We start from the raw sequence: 20,461 nt of genomic DNA, 5'->3' as shown, positions 1-20,461 counted from the left end.
TACTTAAAAAAATATAAAAAATTAGCCAGGCGTGGTGGCGTGCACCTGTAGTCCCAGCTACTTGGGAGGCTGAGGCAGGAGAATCACTTGAACCCCAGAGGTGGAGGTTGCAGTGAGTTGAGATTGCGCCACTGCACTCCAGCCTGGGTGACAGAGCGAGACTTTGTCTCAAAACAAACAAACAAAAAGAATTCATGGCCACATTTCCCAAATTTTCATACTTCTGCAAGCTCACTGCCTATTTCAGGGTCATTTCTTTTGAACTTATTTCCTCCCCTACCCACATAATCAGTGTTTATAGTTTAGTGTACTGCCGTCTGTATCTTCCTCCATGTTTCTGCAATAACATACAAACACAGGTATTCAGACACAGGGGATGGAGGTCATTTTACTTTATAATTTGGGATTTTCTCATAATACCATAAAATCTCTCCAAGTTAACCAGATATGATTTAAATTAATCTTTAATCACATCTGAGACATTCTTACAACCTAACTGACATATAATCTATGCTTGATTGCTACACATTCAATATGTGAGATCAATTTTAGGGAGAGAGGAAAGGAAGCAGTAAAAATAGCTTCAATAAACATTCACTATACATGTCCTTATATAGGTATGCTGGCATTTTTATTTTTACAATATATATGCCCAAATATACTGGTGGTTTTTTTTGTATAGTACATATTCCCAAGGGTTGTAATACTGGGTGAAAGAGTTTGTATATTTTTAATTAGGATTATCAAACTGCTTTTCCCAAAAAATGTAAGTAATTCATGTTTCCATCAGTCATGGGTGAGAGTCCCCTTAGTCAGCATCCTTACCTGCAATGGGTGTTACCTTTTTATCCCTCTCTTTTAGAATGATATCTCATTTGAATTATCCTAATAGTAATGGATAGAACATTGTTTTATCTACTTACTGGACACGAGGATTTGCTCTTATGTGAATTACCTATTCATATATTTTTCTACTTTCTTATGGGCTGCCTGAATTTTTCTCATCAATTTATAAGAGGTCTTTGTATAATAGAAATATTAACCTTATGCCTATTGCAGGGATTGCAAATATTACCTCTATCTAATGCTAGACTTTTTAGATGGTTTATGTCACCTTTTAGCAGTTTATTTTAACGATAACCAAATTACAGTCTATCCCTTAGGTTGCCAAAAAGAAGGAATTAGCAGAAAATTCTCGTTCTGCAATTACTAAGATAAAACATCCAGTGAAAGATGAACTTGGAAAAGATTCAGTATAAATAAAAGTACATGTTCAAGGATGCTTTCTTAACCTTTGGCACAGATGCCACCTTGCCCCTCCCTTGGCTTATAAGAAGCCATCATACACCAAGTCACTAACACAGTTGGTCTCACCCTTTGATGCAAATGTTACTAGGGTGTTGCTCTCTGAATAATTCTTCAACCTGGGCAAAGCATTTGAATTGGGAATTTTCAGCTATAATTGTCACTCTGTGCCGCTCACAGGATGCAGTCTTTGACCCGGACATAAATACAGACCAGAATTCTGAGCCCAAAAACTATCTCTAGCATCTGGAGAAGAAGGCATCATGAAAGGGGAAGACTGTAGTTGTTTATATACAAAATAAGTTGAATTTGCAAGGAAGAACTGACTCTCTTTTTCTTTAAAAACGGTAGATAGTATCGAAGTTTTTCTCCTCTTTACAGACAAAAACAAAAAGGCTAACGGAATGCAGTCAACCGAGAACTAGTTTCTTACATTTCCATTGAGGGTTTCTTTCTCCAGATCTGTCATTTTTCAGAATTTTCCAAGTAATAAAATCATAGGCTTTTTTGTTAGATGGCTGGAAAGAGAAATGTATTTGTCATCCTGTCCGATGTTCCAAAGCATTTTTCAGTGTTGTTTTTGTTGCTGTTATCTTGTTGAATTTTTATCAGACTATTATTGGTACCACCAATAAAGAGGATGTTCAACTATGTTTCTAATCCCAAAAAGAGTGCAAAAAAATTAATCTTAAAAGTATAGCGAAATCCACTTTTTTTTTTCACTGACTCCATCTGCAAGCCAGGATCAACTGTAAAATCATTTTGTGAAGAAGCAATATTGCAGGGATTTGTTCTCTGGGTCTAACAGACTGCTTGCAAGCCAGAGTTAAAGGTCCTGAACAGTTGATGCAAATTCCACCTGTGTATTTCACTGCCCTCAGTGAGCTCAACATCATTCATTTAAGCATGTATTAGCTGATATTTTAACACCACCATGCAGCAGAGAAGGAGAATCACATAATTTTAAAATTCAGGCTGAGGGCTACTCTGGATACAGAAGGTTGACTTCTGACCACCTGCTTCCCCACTAGACTTGTTCTAAATGGCTTTCTCGAGAGGTGATTCACAAGTGCTAAAAAATCATGAATTTTTAAAATGAGATATTTTGGATTACTTACAAACTACTTTCCATAATGGCATTTTACCAATGAAATGATCCACTGGATGAACATGACTTATCCTCAGTTATCTGTTTTATTCCTGAGCTCATCTATTTTGACAAGTTCTTGATCACTGTGCCTTACAAATTATGCACAGTCTTTTCACAAAGCCTTCACTATGGATTCTAGGAGCTCACAACCTACCGATTCTCAACATACAGTCATATATTCTGCTTTACAGTAGAATACTTCTGCCTCAGGGAATCCTAATGGCCAGGGCCAAATCTTGTTTTCACTAACCGTGAGAAACGTGAGCCTTATTCTTTATATTAATAAGCCAAATGAATTTCTCTTTGATAGAAAATCAAACTTCTAAGCCACTGATAAAACTCTGGTGACATCCTGAGCTTCATAGGTTTGATCGTCTTACAAAAGGTGTTAACAATGCAAGTGAGGTTAACAAAAATCCTTGCAGGGAATCACACATTGAGTGGCTCTCTGGGCGGCATCACTAACTGCTGCATTTTATTAACAGCGAGTCAAAGAGCCTCTCACCCAACACATCACAAATGTTCACAGAGATTCAATGAGTCAACAAGTATGCCTACTGCAGCTGGAACTGACACTGAAAATGTTAACTACATCAACAAAAATTCTCAGCAGGCCTTTCAAACACTAAACTTCTCCCTAGCTCAAGGTCTCTGAGGAAAAAACACAACAATTAAAAGAGCAGTGTGGAGTGAGAACACAGTACAGCAAATTTTTAATGTCAGAAAGTAGCAATTTGCTAACTAAGAAAACTGGAAAAATCATTATAACCTATGGCTTACTTTGCCCAGCACCTCCCAAGACTCAACTGGAAAGAGCCTGGTTTTGAGAAGAATGAAAGCCTGAACTGCTGATTGTGAGAAAAAAAAAAAAAAGCAAAATAAATGCTGAAAGGAACTCACATAAAATATTTCATTGTAAGAGTCTGACCTTATTTCCTACAGCCAGAATGGCATTTTACGATACAACAGCGGAGAATTTTGCTACTAAGATGTTGAATGAAATCCCTCAAGAGGAGATTTACCTTTGAGATTTTTTGTCACTTTTAAGATCACTTCTGAAGTATCAAAGCAGTACTATAGCAAATGAAATATTATGAGGAGCTTTCCAACAGGTCTGAGGCATCTCCTAGGTCAGAGGCCCTGGATTTCAAATACACTGCCAATGTGTCAATGACCCCCAAATACACAGCTCTATTCCCAATCATTCCTTGATAGCCCACACTTGTGTATCTGTCTACTCTTTAGACCCGATGAGAAATGAAAGCCTTCAACTCAAAGTTAACATTGCCCTAGGAGAACTGCTGTTTTTCCCTCCAAAACCTACCCCTCCCCAAGGCTTCTCTGTCTCAGTCAGTGGTCCACCATCCACTCACTTACTGAGGTCCAAAACTTCCAATTCATTTTTAATTTATCTTCTCCTCTCCCCAATGCCCAATCCATCAGAGCACCACAGACTCTACCTGTAAATACGTCAAGCCCATCCACTTTTCTCCTACACTAACAACCCTGTAGTCTGTGCCACCATCACGCCTGACCCCATCATCTGTGAGAGCTTCAAGCTGGTCTTCCTGCTTCCCCTCTAGCTACTCTGGAATCCACTCTCCTGACCCAGTGGTGACCCTGATAATTTAAATGACAATTTGGAAATGTAAATAACTCATATCCCACCACTGCTTCTCCAAAGGGTTCCCAATGCCCCTAATAGGCATAGAAGTTTCATATCCTGGCTTACAAAGCCCTACACGTGCTAACTCTTACCCACTTCTGTGGTCTCAATTCACACCACTGTCCCCTTCCCCACTACACACAAACCAATCCAAAGTTGTCCCCTATTCGCTCTCTGTCACATGAACTCATCTGAATTCTTTGCATAGCACTTACCACTGGACAATATTTATTTTTATTTATTGTGAATGCAATTATTGCTTATGGTCTAACTCTTCCATCAAAAATGTATGCTACAGGAGACCCAGGAGCCTATCTGTCTTGCTTACGTGTATATCACCAGCGCCTATAACCAAGGCTCATACACTACATGTGTTCACACACAAAAAAAAATACCTAGGGAGGAGGGAGAATGCAAGTTATTTCTCATGGTCACTTTGACTGCAATTTTCAAGAAAAACAGTCAGTGTGTTACAGCAACAGTAGAAGCACGATTTCCAATCAGACATTAATTGAGATGCCCACTAGCCCTTGGTGACCCCATGTACAGGAAGAGATGTTTCAGGGACACCATTTGTTTATACAGATGTCTGTCCTTGAGGGATTTTTGTTTGAGATCAACCACCAATCATGTGTTTTCTGCAAGGAAATCATACAGTGAGGGTGGGTTCCAACCCTCAGAATATTTGCTAGCTCAGTGAAATAAAACCAAGATTCCATTTGGAGAAACCTATAGCTGCTTTACTTTGCAATAAATTGTAAAATAGGTGGGTTTTGCTGTTTTAGAATTCTTTTCTGTAATAGTCTACCAAGAGGGATCCCTTGGGGCCTTTAGAAAATAAAAGGGGTAAAACACATGCTGGATTAAGAAGTTATATATTATCCACTGGGCTCAACCATGCAGGAGGCCTCAGCATGACCTTGGCAAGTTTCTTAACCTCGTCACACTTTGTTCACTCACCTTTAAATGGTGATAATATTAGAACCTGCCTACTTGTTGAGAAGATGAAATGGCATGCGTAAAGCAGTGTCTGGGACACAGGAAGTGCTCAGATAATGTAAGCATTATGAATTATCACCAAGTTATTACCAGTGCTTCGAGAAATATTTCGGATTTGGAAATGTTGGAAAATCCACATTATTAAATTTGTATTGTCATTGCTACATTACAAGGAACTATTTAATGACTTGCTCTGAGCATGTTCAAGTCCTCCTTTGGCTGCAAACAGATGACTACCGCAGGCCCCTGGAGGTGACCCAGGATTAGCTACACTCTATTCTTTCTACACTTGGAGAACTGGCATGTGCTTGAGAAAAGACGAGAAAAGCTACTCCAAGTTAATAAAGTCTTCACAAATCATGCACATATGATTAGAAATGTTCGTTCTGAGTGTATCTGATCATTTAGTATTTGCTCAAGAAAACAATAATTACTTTGTACATGATCTGCCATAAAGACAAAAAATGAGCAAGAAAATAAGAGTCAAAGTTAGAAAACATACAAGACACTTAATGTTATAATCAGAGAACTGAGTCACACTGTCATAATTCACTTTATTGTTGCTAATATTATGATGTCCCAGAAGAAACTTCCAAAACATTTACGTAGACCTTTTTAACACCTGGTTTATAAAATAACATTAAAAGAATATAGTCCAGTACATAAAACAGAAAGTTATTTTAAAAACTGAAATTGGCCAGGTGTGGTGGCTCACACCTGTAATCCCAGCACTTTGGGAGGCTGAGGCGGGTGGATCATGAGGTCATGAGTTCAAGACCTGCCTGGCTAACATGGTGAAAACCCAGCTCTACTAAATATATAAACATTAGCCAGGCATGGTGGCAAGCACCTGTAATCCCAGCTACTCGGGAGGGTGAGGCAGGAGAATCTCTTGAACCTGCGCGGCAGAGGTTGCAGTGAGCCGAGATCCCACCACTGCTCTGCAGCCTGGGTGACAGAGCAAGACTCTGTCTTGGTGGAAAAAAAAAAAAAAAAGAATTCAGCTCCTAGAAAATACTGCAGCAGAATGATAAAGTTAACATATAACTACATATCAAGCTGAGTCAAGAAGAAAGGAATTTCAGGAAGATACACAAAAATGATAGTGACTTGGGAGAAAAGAATAGACCTGCCTATGGAAGTGTACGTTGGTTCTCTGGTGACGTTTCAGCCTGAGCACTAACATAGGAAACATGCTATCCTTCTCCTGCTTTACTAACATTCTGCCTTCTTGGCTGATGCATCCCTGTGCCAGGCTGATGAATACATTGCACCTGCTGCTCATGGCTGGGAACACAACCAGCAACAAAGCACAGTCACAACTTCAGGGAGGTAAGGAAGGTGAGTGATTGTCCATACTGTGTGTGTGCATATCCACAGTCACACATGTGTACGTAGCACCAAGTTAGTAAAAAGTTCTTATTTAAAAGGTGCTACCTAGGCTGTGGTTTTCCTCTAGTAGGTAGATCCTTGAGCAGTCTACCCCTAATTTGCCACAAATTCATAATTAAGTTACATAGCTGGGTGTTAGTATATTGTTCTAGATATAGATTTCAGTGATTTTAACCCTGCCCTAGTGCATCTAATGCAGTAGGGTCCTCCAATGATAAGGCTATCTATATCTATTTAGCTATAGCTATATTATTTACATACACGCACTAATATAGGTAGGCATTCTATCTTCCTGTTTATTCAACTCTATCTGCGTGTGTGTGTGTGTGTGTGTGTGTGTGTGTGTGTGTATATATATATATTCAACTATATCTATCTATCCATCCATCCATCCAACTGACCCAGAATTGTGCTCACAGCAAGGCAGATACTCTTAAACATTAGTGCTGTCCCCTGGACATGTACATCCAGATAACTATATTATGGGAACTACAATTTCAGTCTTCTGAGCTTGGCTTACCCCACAACCTGACCGTCATGCTGTGCTGCGCTATTTTTATGTTTAATATATACTCCTTGAAGACGATACTATGAAATTCCACTGTAACACTGATTGATTGTGTTCAAATGCTCACTTTAAGAAAGGTTAGATGCCAGGAAGGAGGTGATATTGAATCCTACAGTGCAGGAAAGCAGCTACATTGGTTTCGGTCTTGATGCTATTTGAATACCTCACCTTCCTTTTCTGTTCTCCTGTACAACTTATAGATAACCATTAATAAGAAACGGACTTTAGAAGCCTCTCACGGTCTTTCCTGTCTTTGGTACACTGTGAGTGATGTTCAGTTATACTGGAAAACAGTGAAGACTATTTGAGAAAGCAGTACAATGAATGGCCCCGGCTGGACAATATAAGGACAGTCTATAATGGCTACAGCAAATATAATTATTTAATTATTGTAAAATTATGCAATAAACCTCTTAAATTAAATATAGCACAATCAGAAGGCTAGAGGAACACATTTTATCACACTCTTAAGGACCATTAGAGAAGTTATATTTTACAAAATTTCCATCTGAATCACTTCATTAAATAACACACACGTATTCAGTGCTTATTATGTGCCAGAGTGTTAAGTATTGGGAAGATGGATGCAATAATCAAGCCAAGGACTTCACAGCATGAAGAAGAAGGACTATATGTATTTACAAAATACTACAATGAATCCAACTTTAAATTGCCATTGCAGGGATGTGCACAGGAGTGTGGAGACACAGACAGGGTGCAACTTAATTCACCTGGCTACGGAGAAGGAAGAGAAAGGTTCATGGAAAATGAGACAGGTTAGCTGAGAACTGGTGAACAAGCAAATATCTACCCACTGAACGATGTGGGGGAAATTATACCAAACGCATCCATCTCTGATTGGGGATGGGGAGGAAGAATCCCATTCTTCTTGTCTTAGCCAAGCTCATAGCCTTCCAGCTCTGTGTCCAAATTAGAAATAGGGTATTAGTCTTGCAATTCAGAAAGTCCCAGAAAAATCCATCCATCAATCCATCTACTCAACAAATGATTATTGACATCTTATTACATCTTAGTCCCTTACCTCGCCTAGGAACGGAGCAGTGAATGAACAAAATAAGCCAAATCCCTGGCAGGGTAGAGCTTACATGAGAAGGCGGGGGCAGAAGTTATATAAAATAGATAAACAAAATATGTCACATATCAGACAGTGTTAAGTTCTTTGGAAGAAAAGCAATAAAGCAGAGAAGGAAAATAGATAATAGCAGGTAGACTGTTTCCATTTTAATCATTTGATCAGGAATATCTCCTGAGAAGGTAAGAGTTGAATAAACGTGAAGTAGGCCAAGGAGCGATCTTCAGGGATCTTCAGGTAAAGAGTGCTGCAGGCACAGAAAACAGTCAGAATGAAAACACTGGGCAAGGAACGTGGCTACTCTGTTCCAGGGAGAGCAAGGAGGCCAGTGAAACTGAAGCTGATGCTTGGGAGAGAAAGATAGAGAAGAGAGAGGATGAGGACAAAGAAGGGACACGTGGTGCCTAGTGGGCCAAGTGAGGAAGCTGGCTCTCCATCTGAATAAAGCAGCAGCTGGTGGAGGATTCTGAGCAGAGAGCCAATCTGGTCATTGTGTGGAGAAAAGACCATGGAGGCCCAAGAGCAGAAGCAGCGAGACGGCCGGAAGACCTGAGCACTCATGGGGACCAAGTTGCTGGGAGCTTAGCTGAGGCAGGGAGCAGTGAAGGTGTTGAGAAGTGGCAAGATTTTGGATATATGTCGAACAAAAAAACAATAACAATAAGATTTGTTGACAACTGATTATGGGGTGACAGAGAAAGAGAATAATCAAATAGTATTCCAAGTGTTTCAGCCTGAGCAAGTGGAAGACTGGACTTCCCATTAATAAAATGAGGAACTCTACAGAAGGACATGGCTAGGGGATGTGGGGAGAAAAGAGCTCAGTTTGGACATGGTTAATTTGAAGACATAAATTAGACATCCAGTTGTGAGGTTAAATAGGCGGTTGAATATATAAATAATTCTGGAGCTTAGGGATAGGTTTTGGCTACAGATAGACATGTGGGAGTAATTAGTGTGCAAATGGTACTAAAGCCATGGGACTGGAAGAGATTTCTCAATGATGAGAATGGTGGGAAAAGAGACAAGGTCCAGGCACTGAACCTTATGGGACTCCAGTGCTTGGATGGCAGGGAGATGACCATTTGAGGCTAAGATGCAAAGCCCAGAGATACGAGGTCAGGCCAGGGAAATGGAGCATCCTAAAGCCAAGTAGAGAAAGTATGTCAAGGAGGTGGGAGGGGTTGATAGTATAAAAGCTGCTAACTGTTAAGTATGATGATGACTGAGCCTCAACTGCTGGATTTAGCAACATGGCAATGATGGGTGATCTTGGCTAGACAGTGCTGAAGGAATGACTGACGGATCAGACTGGGCTCAAAAAGAAATAAAAAGACAGAAATGGAAGACAACAAGTACAGGCAAACACTTTAAACAAAGTTTTTTTTTTTTGTTTTGTTTTGTTTTGTGTGTGTTTTGTTGTTGTTGTTTTGTTTTGTTTTGTTTTAGCAAAGAGGAGAGAAATGTGTTATAACTAAAGAAAAAATTAGAGGCCACAGATCAAATTTTCTTAAGATGGTAGATCTTTCCATTCCTATTGGAAAAAAAAAAAAAGAACAACATAGAGGGAAAAATAAAAGCTGATTATGTAGGAAAGAAAGGAAATAACTGCTTAAGTACTGTAGGAGCAAAGGAATGGGATATAGTTTGGCCAAACTAGGGCTAAGAGTTTCTATCAGAATTAATCAGTGTCCATTAGCTGGGATACTGTGATTGGCCCACTTGGGTAGGTACTTCACCTTTAAAGCATCACTGTAGTAAGGAGGCGGCCTGCAATGGAGAAAAGAGGAACAGTTCTCAAAAAGTATGTGGCCCCGGAGCTGTGAGACGGGTACCCCAATTTATATGTACTAAAAAAAAAAAATCTGAGCTACAGTAAACGACTTAGATCAACCTACCTAATTCCTCAGCACTGGAAATGTAAGTGCACTATTCTTAGATACTGTCATATGAAAATACGGTGGTATTTACTTCCCAGAATCTCCCAACCAACTTCCCAACCTTTCCTTTTTCTGCTTTGGTTTAACCAATAGTGGTTACTGCTCAGGCTTTAGACAAAAACAAATGAAGTAAAATGACTCTGATTCCTTTGTGGCCTGGGAGGCTCAAAGAGACACAAACACACACAAAACCCCCATGAAAAGCTCCGCTACATAAAGCGTGAACTGATTCGGTTTGCAGCCCTGCAGCTATAGGGGCCTCTCCAATACTTTGATCCGGAAACCACAGGGCAGGAAAATCCCCCAAGTCCCATGAAATCCAAAGATCCAAACATGGGGTCATTTTTATGCCCTTAGGAAAGTTCTGCCAAAAAAAAGATCTTACACACAGTGTAATCGAGAGGGCAGTATCCTTATGGGCACATGTAGATCTTCAACTCCAAGCAATTAACCTCACACACATCTGCCCCTCTAATGGGTGTCTGAGAATAAACAGCACACATCAATCCCTCCCAGCCTCACTCCATGACGAAACTAAGGAAAGAAAACGAATTCTGAACTTCACCACACAGCTGTGATTCACAAATATTTATAGTAGCCATAAAGCTGGTGACCTTCAGGAAGATAACACACTTGGCAGACATTCACCTAAACACAAGAGGGGAAAAGGCCCAAATCTCAAATAGCAGAGAACAGAGAGAGAGGCAAGATTTCCCAAGTTCCATAATGGGGGAATTCCAATGCATTCTAATGGGGATAATGGAAGCTGACAATTCTCTTGTCAGTGAACTTTGGTAAGCAGAGTGAAATGCTTGTGACAAAACAGATCAGCTCTGCACAGGCCTTTCCGGATGGCCTCACAGAGATTCTCCATCAGGCTGGCTACACAATTGGATGGGACTCAGGAGTACTGTCTACAGCCCTGTATTTCTGACATTATTAAGAACGACAGGCTAAACCTTTCTCCCAAATTACAATCACTCAGCATGTTTAAGCAAGTGTGTACCTTGTATCAACAATATACATAGAGATGCACTGAAAATATCACAAAATAAAATTCCTGTCAGGAAAGTGGCATCAAAAGAAACACTGTCAGCAACTCAGCAGGCACTTTTTTTTTCATATTTAGTCTCTTTGTCTAGTTTAAACCCCTCCTTACCTATTATCACACCCAAACCTATGTCTTCTCACTTTCCTTATTTTATAGCCAAGAAATCCAACAAAATCAAGAAAAGTAGACTGAGAGCTGAGTCTTGGCCTGATCTGTCCACAGTCAGGTGGTTATGAATCTCAGAAAGCGAGATCTAGATTCAGTCTTTTGGAACTCCTGCCCTTAACATTATTGTGTGCACATCAGCACATCACAACAAATTAATATTTTATGTCAGTGCTCGAGACTGCACAAAAGAGGACATCCACCCATACATATGTGATTTGACCAGCCTGAACTCGGTCTTCGACACCTGCCATGTAACATTTAATGCAAACACCTTAAGTTACGTACAAGAATGAGCCAAAAAGCAAAGCACTGTGATCATGATTTAATCATGGTTAATATAATGGGTTAAGTTCTATAAAAAAATTTTTAAAAAAGGAAATATAGTTGTTAAAATGTAGGCATAGGCTATACAAAATCTTAAAATAGAAAGTTACCTTTTCCCTAACAAAGAAGAATGAATAAAAGAATGAGAAAATTTAAGTTGTCTGGTTCTAAACTAGGTCTCTATTTGTAGAAAGGAGAAGCGTGTAGCTGGGATTTTCTCCCACTTGTACAAATATTGTTATTGTCCGAACATCCACAATAAATTAAAATTGGGGATTGATTTTTTTCAGTAAGGACAAAGAAAGGCAGAATAAAACTTTGAGAAGATTTTAAAAAGAAAAACTATATTTTAAATTTAAACTATATTTTAAATATTTAAAAACTATATTTTAAACTGGTACTGAATTAAACAGTTAAATATTTTTAATAAGATCAGAAGAAAGTAAAGAATCTTGTTAATTTTTTTTACTATTATCATTTTATAGATGAAAATGTTTTGTTTAATTCCTAAGCACTGATTAAAATCATTATCAAGAAAAAATCTGACATCACTAAAATAAACTTATTTAAATTTAAAAGGAAAAGCAACAAGCAAATGAAATAGGGGAAAAAACAGTGACAATAATGAGTTAATATACTTAATAATTAAGTCTTAAAATCTGTAAGAAAAACACTGAGTCTCTATAGCTAAACAGTTATAAAATCTGGACAAATAATTCTCACACACGTTTGTTTGTCTCTCTCTCGCTCTCTCTCTCTCTCTCTCCCCCGCTTCCCCCTCTCCTTCCTTCCTCCTTTCTCTCTTTCTCTTGCCTCTTCTCAGAGTAATGGCTAATTATCGCTTGAAAAAAAATTAGCAAAGTAACACAATGAGTAAAAAATAAAACATATAAAGAAAGAATATTATCAAATTGACCAAAATAATTAATAATAATGCTCAAAGTTTTTGAGTAATGATACTCAAATTTGTTTTAGCAAAATAAATTCTCCAGCATATAAATCAAGTATAAATATCTACAATACTTTTACAAAGCCAAACTGGCAGATTTTTAAGACTCCCTGGGTTTTATGTAGTAAATCAACTATAGCTCTTCTGAGCTAATGAATTAACCCTCAATTAAAAGAAAGTATTACAATAACAATTGCTATTGGTTTTGAAGCATGTACTTCATGCACCAAATACAGTGACCGGCCCGAAGTGAGAAAGTAGGATTGGAACTCAGGCGTATGAAGTCTCCCATCATCCTTGTCTTGTGCATTTCAGCATGGTCTATGACTTTTGTGAACTGGAAGCAACATATGTTCCACAAAAGAGAGTAGGCAATGGCATTACAGTGCCTTTACATGATAGAATATTACGTATACATTAAAATAAGCGTTTTTTCTTCAATTTGCAATAATATGAGAAAGTATGTATAAGTGAAAAAGCAGTCTGCAGAATTGTATGCCTACTATTATCTCAACTCTTTAAACTGCTTATCAAAAATATTCCATAAAAGGCTCCATTAAATGCCATCTGTGATTGTCTTCAATAGAGGCATTATAGTTGAATATTCCCCTTCTTTTATATATTTTCAGTAATGAGCATTCACTACATTAATGCCCTTTAAAATTTTGTTTAATTGTAAAAATAATAATACTCCTGAAAATCTTACTGATCACATGGATGATACAGTACAAACACCTGTACTCCAGAGATCATCTCTGTTTAGAGTTTGGTATATATTAATATATATTCTAGTTGACTTTATAACACACATGAACTTGTGTATAGAGATTATGTGTGTGTGTGTGTATTTCTTTTTTATTTTTTTATTTTATTTTATTTTATTTATTTTTTTTTTTTTTTGAGACAGAGTCTTGCTCTGTCGCCCAGGCTGGAGTGCAGTGGCCGGATCTCAGCTCACTGCAAGCTCCGCCTCCCGGGTTTACGCCATTCTCCTGCCTCAGCCTCCCGAGTAGCTGGGACTACAGGCGCCGCCACCTCGCCCGGCTAGTTTTTCATATTTTTTAGTAGAGACGGGGTTTCACCGTGTTAGCCAGGATGGTCTCGATCTCCTGACCTTGTGATCCGCCTGTCTCGGCCTCCCAAAGTGCTGGGATTACAGGCTTGAGCCACCGCCCCCGGCCGTGTGTGTTTATTTTTAAGAGGGGATTATATCAAATATATTATTCTGCAATTTGCTTTTCCAGTTAATAAGGAATCAAGGATAGTTTTCCATTACTTTTACGATCAGAATTTTGTTTTTTGTATCACTGCCATTAAGGTGAAGCACACTTTGCCAAGGCACATAGAACAAGTACCTAGGGCCGGTGGCCCCTTGACAAAGGCATGTCTCCAAAACTTCTACTACATTATCAGGCTCTTGAGTTTGCTGCAATTATAGATTTCTAAGAATGAATGAACGAATGAATACAATAGTTCCTTGCTTAAATTGCTTAAAGAAACACAAATTAATTGGTCTTTCAATTTTCTTTGCCCATCTTTGTAAATGGTATAGTAGAGTCAAATATGCCTTTAAGTGTCAGAAATATCCTTTTGTAATAAAAATGTAAATTTAAAACAATCATACCACAATTTATGTGGCAAAGGGTATTGCCATGTTATTTCATGGCTTAACTATGTCAATCCTGTTCAAACTCTGTCTTTGCTCATAATAGAAGAGGGATATTTGAGATCAGAACATTCTTGTTCAACATAATTATCAGACAGCCCAAGATAATTGCATGTTTACCCTAATATATATAAAAGGCAGCAATATATATAATATATATATAAAAGGCACCTTATATATAAGGGTGCAAACTAACAGTGTCACTCTTAGAAACTATGTAAAAACCAAAGTAGGAAATACCATCTAAACTTATTTCATAAATGAGTTATATATACTAGCTTAACAAAATATCAAGAAAATAATATTTATCAGGCCCTAATTTGAGCAAAGCTGTAATTTAGGTGGGACTTAGACTAACACATTTGAGGCATATAGACTATGTCAAGCAATGGAACATCAAATGCCCTTATTCCAAGGGGTAAGGTTTGCAGTTACAATACACTTCATTAAAATTTGTTGATAATTAAAACCCAAGTATCCAAGATAAATTGCATTGTGGGACTAGTACCTACTGTCCCCCGAAACACTCTCATTCACTATACTATGAGGTCTTCAGCAGTGCAAGGATCATGTTAATCATAGCTCAGAAAGCTGCTGAGCCTGGAGGCCAAATCCAGCCCGCCGCCTGTCTTTGTAATAAAGTTTTATTGTAACACAGCCATGCCCATTCACTTACATATCTATGACTGCTTTCATACTACAATGGCAGAGTGATGCAACAAAGACTGTACAGCCTGTGAGCACTAAAATGTTTTCTCACACTTTTTAGAAAACGTTCGCCAATTCTTGATTTAGATTACTGTTTGAAAAACTGATTTCTTAATATTTGTTCTGAGCTTCTCTGTACGAGTCTGAGTATTTCCAGTAAGGAATAAAAAATAATGTCTGACTGTGCTTATTCCAGGGAGGCATTGTTAGTGCTAAGAGGCAGTTTTGTGTAAAGGTTAAGAAGATAGAATCAAATCCCAGCTCTGCCTCTGACTCACTGCAAATCTCAGGCAGATTACTTAAGCTTTTGGTGCCTCCATTTCCTTATCTTTAAAACAGTGACCATAATAACAGAATCCTGAAAGGTTGTTATGAGAATTGAAAACATCTCAGCGCAGGGCCTGGCACACAGTGAGGACTTATATCAGCTAATAACTCTACCTATCACATATCATGATGACCACTGAGCATCCAAAGCGAGCCAACACAGGCTCCATGTGGTGATTCTTCCAGCTCTCAGGTGTTGTGGTTCTCCGCGGAGGAGGGAACAGGAGTTTCCAGTTAAGACACTATGTGAACCTGAATCTACGTGGGCTGGAGAAACATGCAAAATGCAGACATCCGTTTCTTCTGCAAAACGTAAGGACGACACAGGAGAGCCTCTCATCTCAGCTGAGCACATCTACACATCTATACAGAGGGCCCGGCTCTGAGACCCATCTAGCCTCCTTCCTCGTAGAAGAAAACAGGGACTGGGAACTCATAATCCGAGAGTGGGAATGGTCACCAGTTATTCAGAAAATCTCTTGGTTATCTAAAATCAGCAAAGCACTTTGTGAATTGGGAAGAAATATAAGCCTGTCCACAATGAGACGGTCATTTAGTTAGGGAGAAAAATAAATAAGTCAACAAACAAAGGCAGTGTCTTTGCAGTGACTAGTAAATGGAATGATACCGTCACTTTCCCTCACTTTACTTGTTCCTCCCCTACACCACCAGCCCTCTGTCCCCCTTCACCCCTTCCTTTCTTCTAGTCTTCCCAGAAAGTGGCAACACCTAGGTCTCAAGTGCTTAGGAAAGGCTCCAGTAAAGCCAGCATTTATGAGCCAGCCTTTGGAAGATCCAAACAAGCACAGTTGGTGGTAGGAACAGATCACTGGCCCCAGGAAGGAGGAAATTGTGTGGAGGCCTGACCAGGAGGATCCCTGAGAGTATCATGAGAGGTTTAGGGCTCACCCAGTAGGTGCAGGGGACCGTAGAATGTCCCAGAACAGGAAGTGAGATGACAGTGGTATGCACTGCAAATAAGTGGGGGGCAGAGCACAGAGGTAACCACAAGAGACAAAACTGAAACCCGGTAGGCAGTCACACTGGGGCACAGAAGACTCTAAGAAGCATCTAAGCCTTTTCATGTCTTCAGGTTCCTGAGTGATGTAGCGGTGGCACACGACCAAAATTGTTTTACTTGAAAGGTTTCTCTATCTGAAAGCTTGCTCATTCACTCTTTTTTATTTCTTTCTTTCTTTATTTTTTATTTATTTATTTATTTATTTTTGAGGTGGAGTCCTGCTCTGTCACTCAGGCTGGAGTGCAGTGGTCTATCTCAGCTCACTGCAAACTCTGCCTCCTGGGTTCAAGCGATTCTTGTGTCTCAGCCTCCCAAGGAGCTGGGATTACAGGCACGTACCACCACGCCAGGCTAATTTTTGTATTTTTAGTAGAGATGGAGTTTCACCATGTTGGCCAGGCTGGAACTCCTGACCTCAGGTGATCCACCCTCCTTGGCCTCCCAAAATGCTGGGATTACAGGCGTGAGCCACCACACCCGGCCCACCTTCGTTTTTAATAACAGAAGTAAAGCTCATAAGCTGGCAAAAATATTTCAGTCTGTAATATTTTTGGTTTCTTCCCTTCTCATTTAGATGTCTCACTTACCAAGGAGAGAGAGGATGGAGGCCGCGTTTCCTCAGTCATGAATCACACTGACTCCACAGCCATGTGGGCACTCTGGCCCAAGTCTCACACACCAACCCTTCAAAAAAGAAAACAGAGAGATCCAGTCAACCATTTTAAAAGAGGACGTGGTCATTGGTGATGAATTCTATGAAGTTCCATTAAAGCCTGAACAATCAGCACAAGCTGCTTTAGCCACGTAGGATTAGAGCAGTGACGCAGGACAGCTTGGCATCACAATCATGCTACCCTAGTTCAGGATCGTGTGCACTAACAGATTCGTTGTCTTCAGAAAAGGAGAAATGAACGTTTAAATGCTGTTAACAGATGAAATAACTCTCATGAAACATCCAAAAGAACCATTATTTCAAACCCATTGAAATTATCTCAAGCAGTCTGAAAATTAAATTAAGATTCATTATATGAATTTATCCATTTCATGATGACTCATTCCATTTTTTGGAACACATGGTACCTTATACAATGCATTTCAAAAACAGGAGATAAAGGCAGAAGCACAAACTCTGCTAGAAATGTGAGTTTATATTTTTATTTACATATTAATTTATTAGGTACACAGTTATGAGGCTTTATAGAAAAAGAATGATACATCATGAATAACAAGCCACTTTGCCAAAACCAAGTAAACCTGTCCAATCTCCTCATTCAATTTAATATACAAAAATTCTGAAAACTCGATATTGTCATTGGATGGAAAGATGACCACAAAACACAAGCCTCCCTAGAAACATGAATGCCAGAAGCTGAAAATACAGGTGACTTTCCATCTATGATCCATATGAGAAATGTGTTCATCACCAGTGAAGGACGCCTGACTTCAAATACTGCATTTCAGGGCTCATGCTTTTTTCTGTTCTCCTCATTCATCTGGTTTCTCTCTTCTCTTCCCAGGTGGCAGCTTCTGACTGCTATAGATGTAAAACACCCTGACATTCTTCCTCCCCACCCTGATGAAGGGAAAATTGGAGAAAGAACTTTCCAGAACATTCTGGCTGTCCCTCTAGGCAGTGATTCCCACGCGGTCAGCTTCAGTCATGATCCAAGGCCATCTGCCTGCAGAAAATGAACTGAACAACAGCAGCTGGAAATTTATAAAATTGTATACCTGCTGAATTGCCATTTCAGAAGCCCTAGGGTTCAGAGGCCAGGGAACAGGACAAGGTGGCACTACCTCTCCATGAGGCTCCCTTCCTCCAGGACGGGCCTTTGGTATGTTCATGGGAAGCAAGGGGGTGACCCAGGGCAACACACTGGGACATGCCTGCCTGAGACGCCCCAGCAGCCCAGGCACCCTCACATCGTGCAGCACAGCCAACCCTCCAGTCCCAGCAGAGTCTTCGAAAGTCGGTGACATCATCCTTTGGACAGGACAAAGTGCAGATGCAAATCCTTGAAGCCAAAAGAGGAGCCAGGGAAGAACACTCAGTCTCAGAAATATTCCTAAGAGCGGCCAATTGCTTTTTCACGACATCACTAATATCACCTTTGGGTGTGGCAACAAAATATGTTAGTTGAAACTTCTTTATTAAATGGCATGTTTGAATACACAAGCTTCCTCTCTCCAGTCCTAAAATCTGTTTTACAACAATTATTACTAAAACATCCTTATAGTTGTTTAGATCTGAGTTGAAATTTAAGTAATAAAGTTTGACAGATTCTCTGGTTACTGCCATGAATAGCTGGCAATTTCTGTAAGTTCCCACGTCTCAGAACTACATTAAAAACAGGGCTAATAGGTCTCCTGCCTCCCTCAGTGAGGTCACAAATGAGCTGATGTGACCCCTCAGCTGGACAGCAAAACCACACCTGCAGAATATGGGTCAGTCTCTTAAATGACAGAGACTGGGGCCAAAAAGAACATTGTAAGAATTCACAATCAGTAACACAACCAGAAAGCAAATACTGCAGGAAGAAGACATCCGTGCTGAATTCAGCACGGACAGCCCACAGCCTGGACTGCCAGCCAGTCCTGGTCCAACCAACAGACTCCAAAACCCAGCCTCTTCCTTGTGGAAAAGCAATACCCACAGGACAGAGCTCTCTTGGCTTGGGGGAAAACACAGCTTCCTATAGAATATGATGTCTAAACAGGAAATCGGTCCCAGCAGCAGGATTCAACGGTGTCCACCCAAAAGGGTTGTTACTATGCCTGTGTTTACATAAATGGTGAAAAAGATATTTTACCAGCCTAGTGCTTGTCAGCCAAGTGAACAGTATTGGGACTTTCTACTCCTGCGGGTCAGCCCTTGCCTGGGGAAGACAGGGTGCTCACCAGGACACCCACGTGTGCGTGGGAGCGTGCACTCAGGAGCTGAAACAACAGTAACAATGCAGAGACCTTGAGTTGGAGCCAAGCTAGAGGAACAGACAACCATTCTTGCAGGTCCAGAAGCAGACACCCCCTGTCCTCTCCCAGCAAGGTCGTAAATTAGCCAGTGCATTAATCATAAATCACTGACATATTTTCTAGAAAACTGAGAAGAAAGCCAAAAGGCAAAGGAATTACATAGCCCCAGAGGCTCACCCCAGACTGGAAGTTGGAAATTTTTTTTTTTTTTTAATACTTTAAGTTCTAGGGTACATGTGCATAACGTACAGGTTTGTTACATATGTACACTTGTGCCACGTTGCTGTGCTGCACCCATCAACTCGTCAGCACCCATCAACTCGTCATTTACATCAGGTATAACTCCCAATGCAATCCCTCCCCGCTCCCCGCTCCCCATGATAGGCCCCGGTGTGTGATGTTCCCCTTCCCGAGTCCAAGTGATCTCATTGTTCAGTTCCCACCTATGAGTGAGAACATGCGGTGTTTGGTTTTCTGTTCTTGTGATAGTTTGCTAAGAATGATGGTTTCCAGCTGCATCCATGTCCCTACAAAGGACACAAACTCATCCTTTTTGATGGCTGCATAGTATTCCATGGTGTATATGTGCCACATTTTCTTAATCCAGTCTGTCACTGATGGACATTTGGGTTGATTCCAAGTCTTTGCTATTGTGAATAGTGCCGCAATAAACATACGTGTGCATGTGTCTTTATAGCAGCATGATTTATAATCCTTTGGGAATATCCCCAGTAATGGGATGGCTGGGTCATATGGTACATCTAGTTCTAGATCCTTGAGGAATCGCCATACTGTTTTCCATAATGGTTGAACTAGTTTACAATCCCACCAACAGTGTAAGTGTCGCTTAAAAATTTTCCAACTACACCGGAAGTTGGAAAATTTTTAAGCAACACTTAACTACCCATTTAATAAGAAACTGCTTATTTTTTGTAAATGTAGAAATTTCTCTATTTGACTCAATTCCATATTACCCTTATTCTTTTCTCTTTTAGCTTAGCACTAACCTTGGTACGAACAACCTCTGAAATCCTGAGTCATAATTTTCAGAGTTCTGCTTATTAAAAATGCCACCATGAACATACATGTGCAGAATTATCATGACAACACTTTTGATTTACAAACAGTAACTCTTTCCCAGAAGTTTTGCCCTGTGGCCAC

General features: G+C 39.8%; 1 protein-coding gene across 2 annotated transcripts in view; it reads right to left on the bottom strand.

Moving 5' to 3' along the window:
* Positions 1–20,461, bottom strand: part of SEMA5A (semaphorin 5A) — a 512,129-nt gene that overhangs the window by 381,417 nt on the left and 110,251 nt on the right. For both annotated transcript variants that reach the window (XM_050794063.1, XM_050794064.1), the window contains exon 2: positions 16,915–17,011. The gene's annotated coding sequence lies outside the window, so the exon portion shown is untranslated. The remainder of the gene's footprint in view (positions 1–16,914; positions 17,012–20,461) is intronic.

The sequence above is a fragment of the Macaca thibetana genome, chromosome 6 (genome assembly GCF_024542745.1).
Source record: "Macaca thibetana thibetana isolate TM-01 chromosome 6, ASM2454274v1, whole genome shotgun sequence".
In the NCBI taxonomy this organism is placed as follows: domain Eukaryota; kingdom Metazoa; phylum Chordata; class Mammalia; order Primates; family Cercopithecidae; genus Macaca; species Macaca thibetana.
This window is presented reverse-complemented; position numbering and strand designations above follow the sequence as displayed.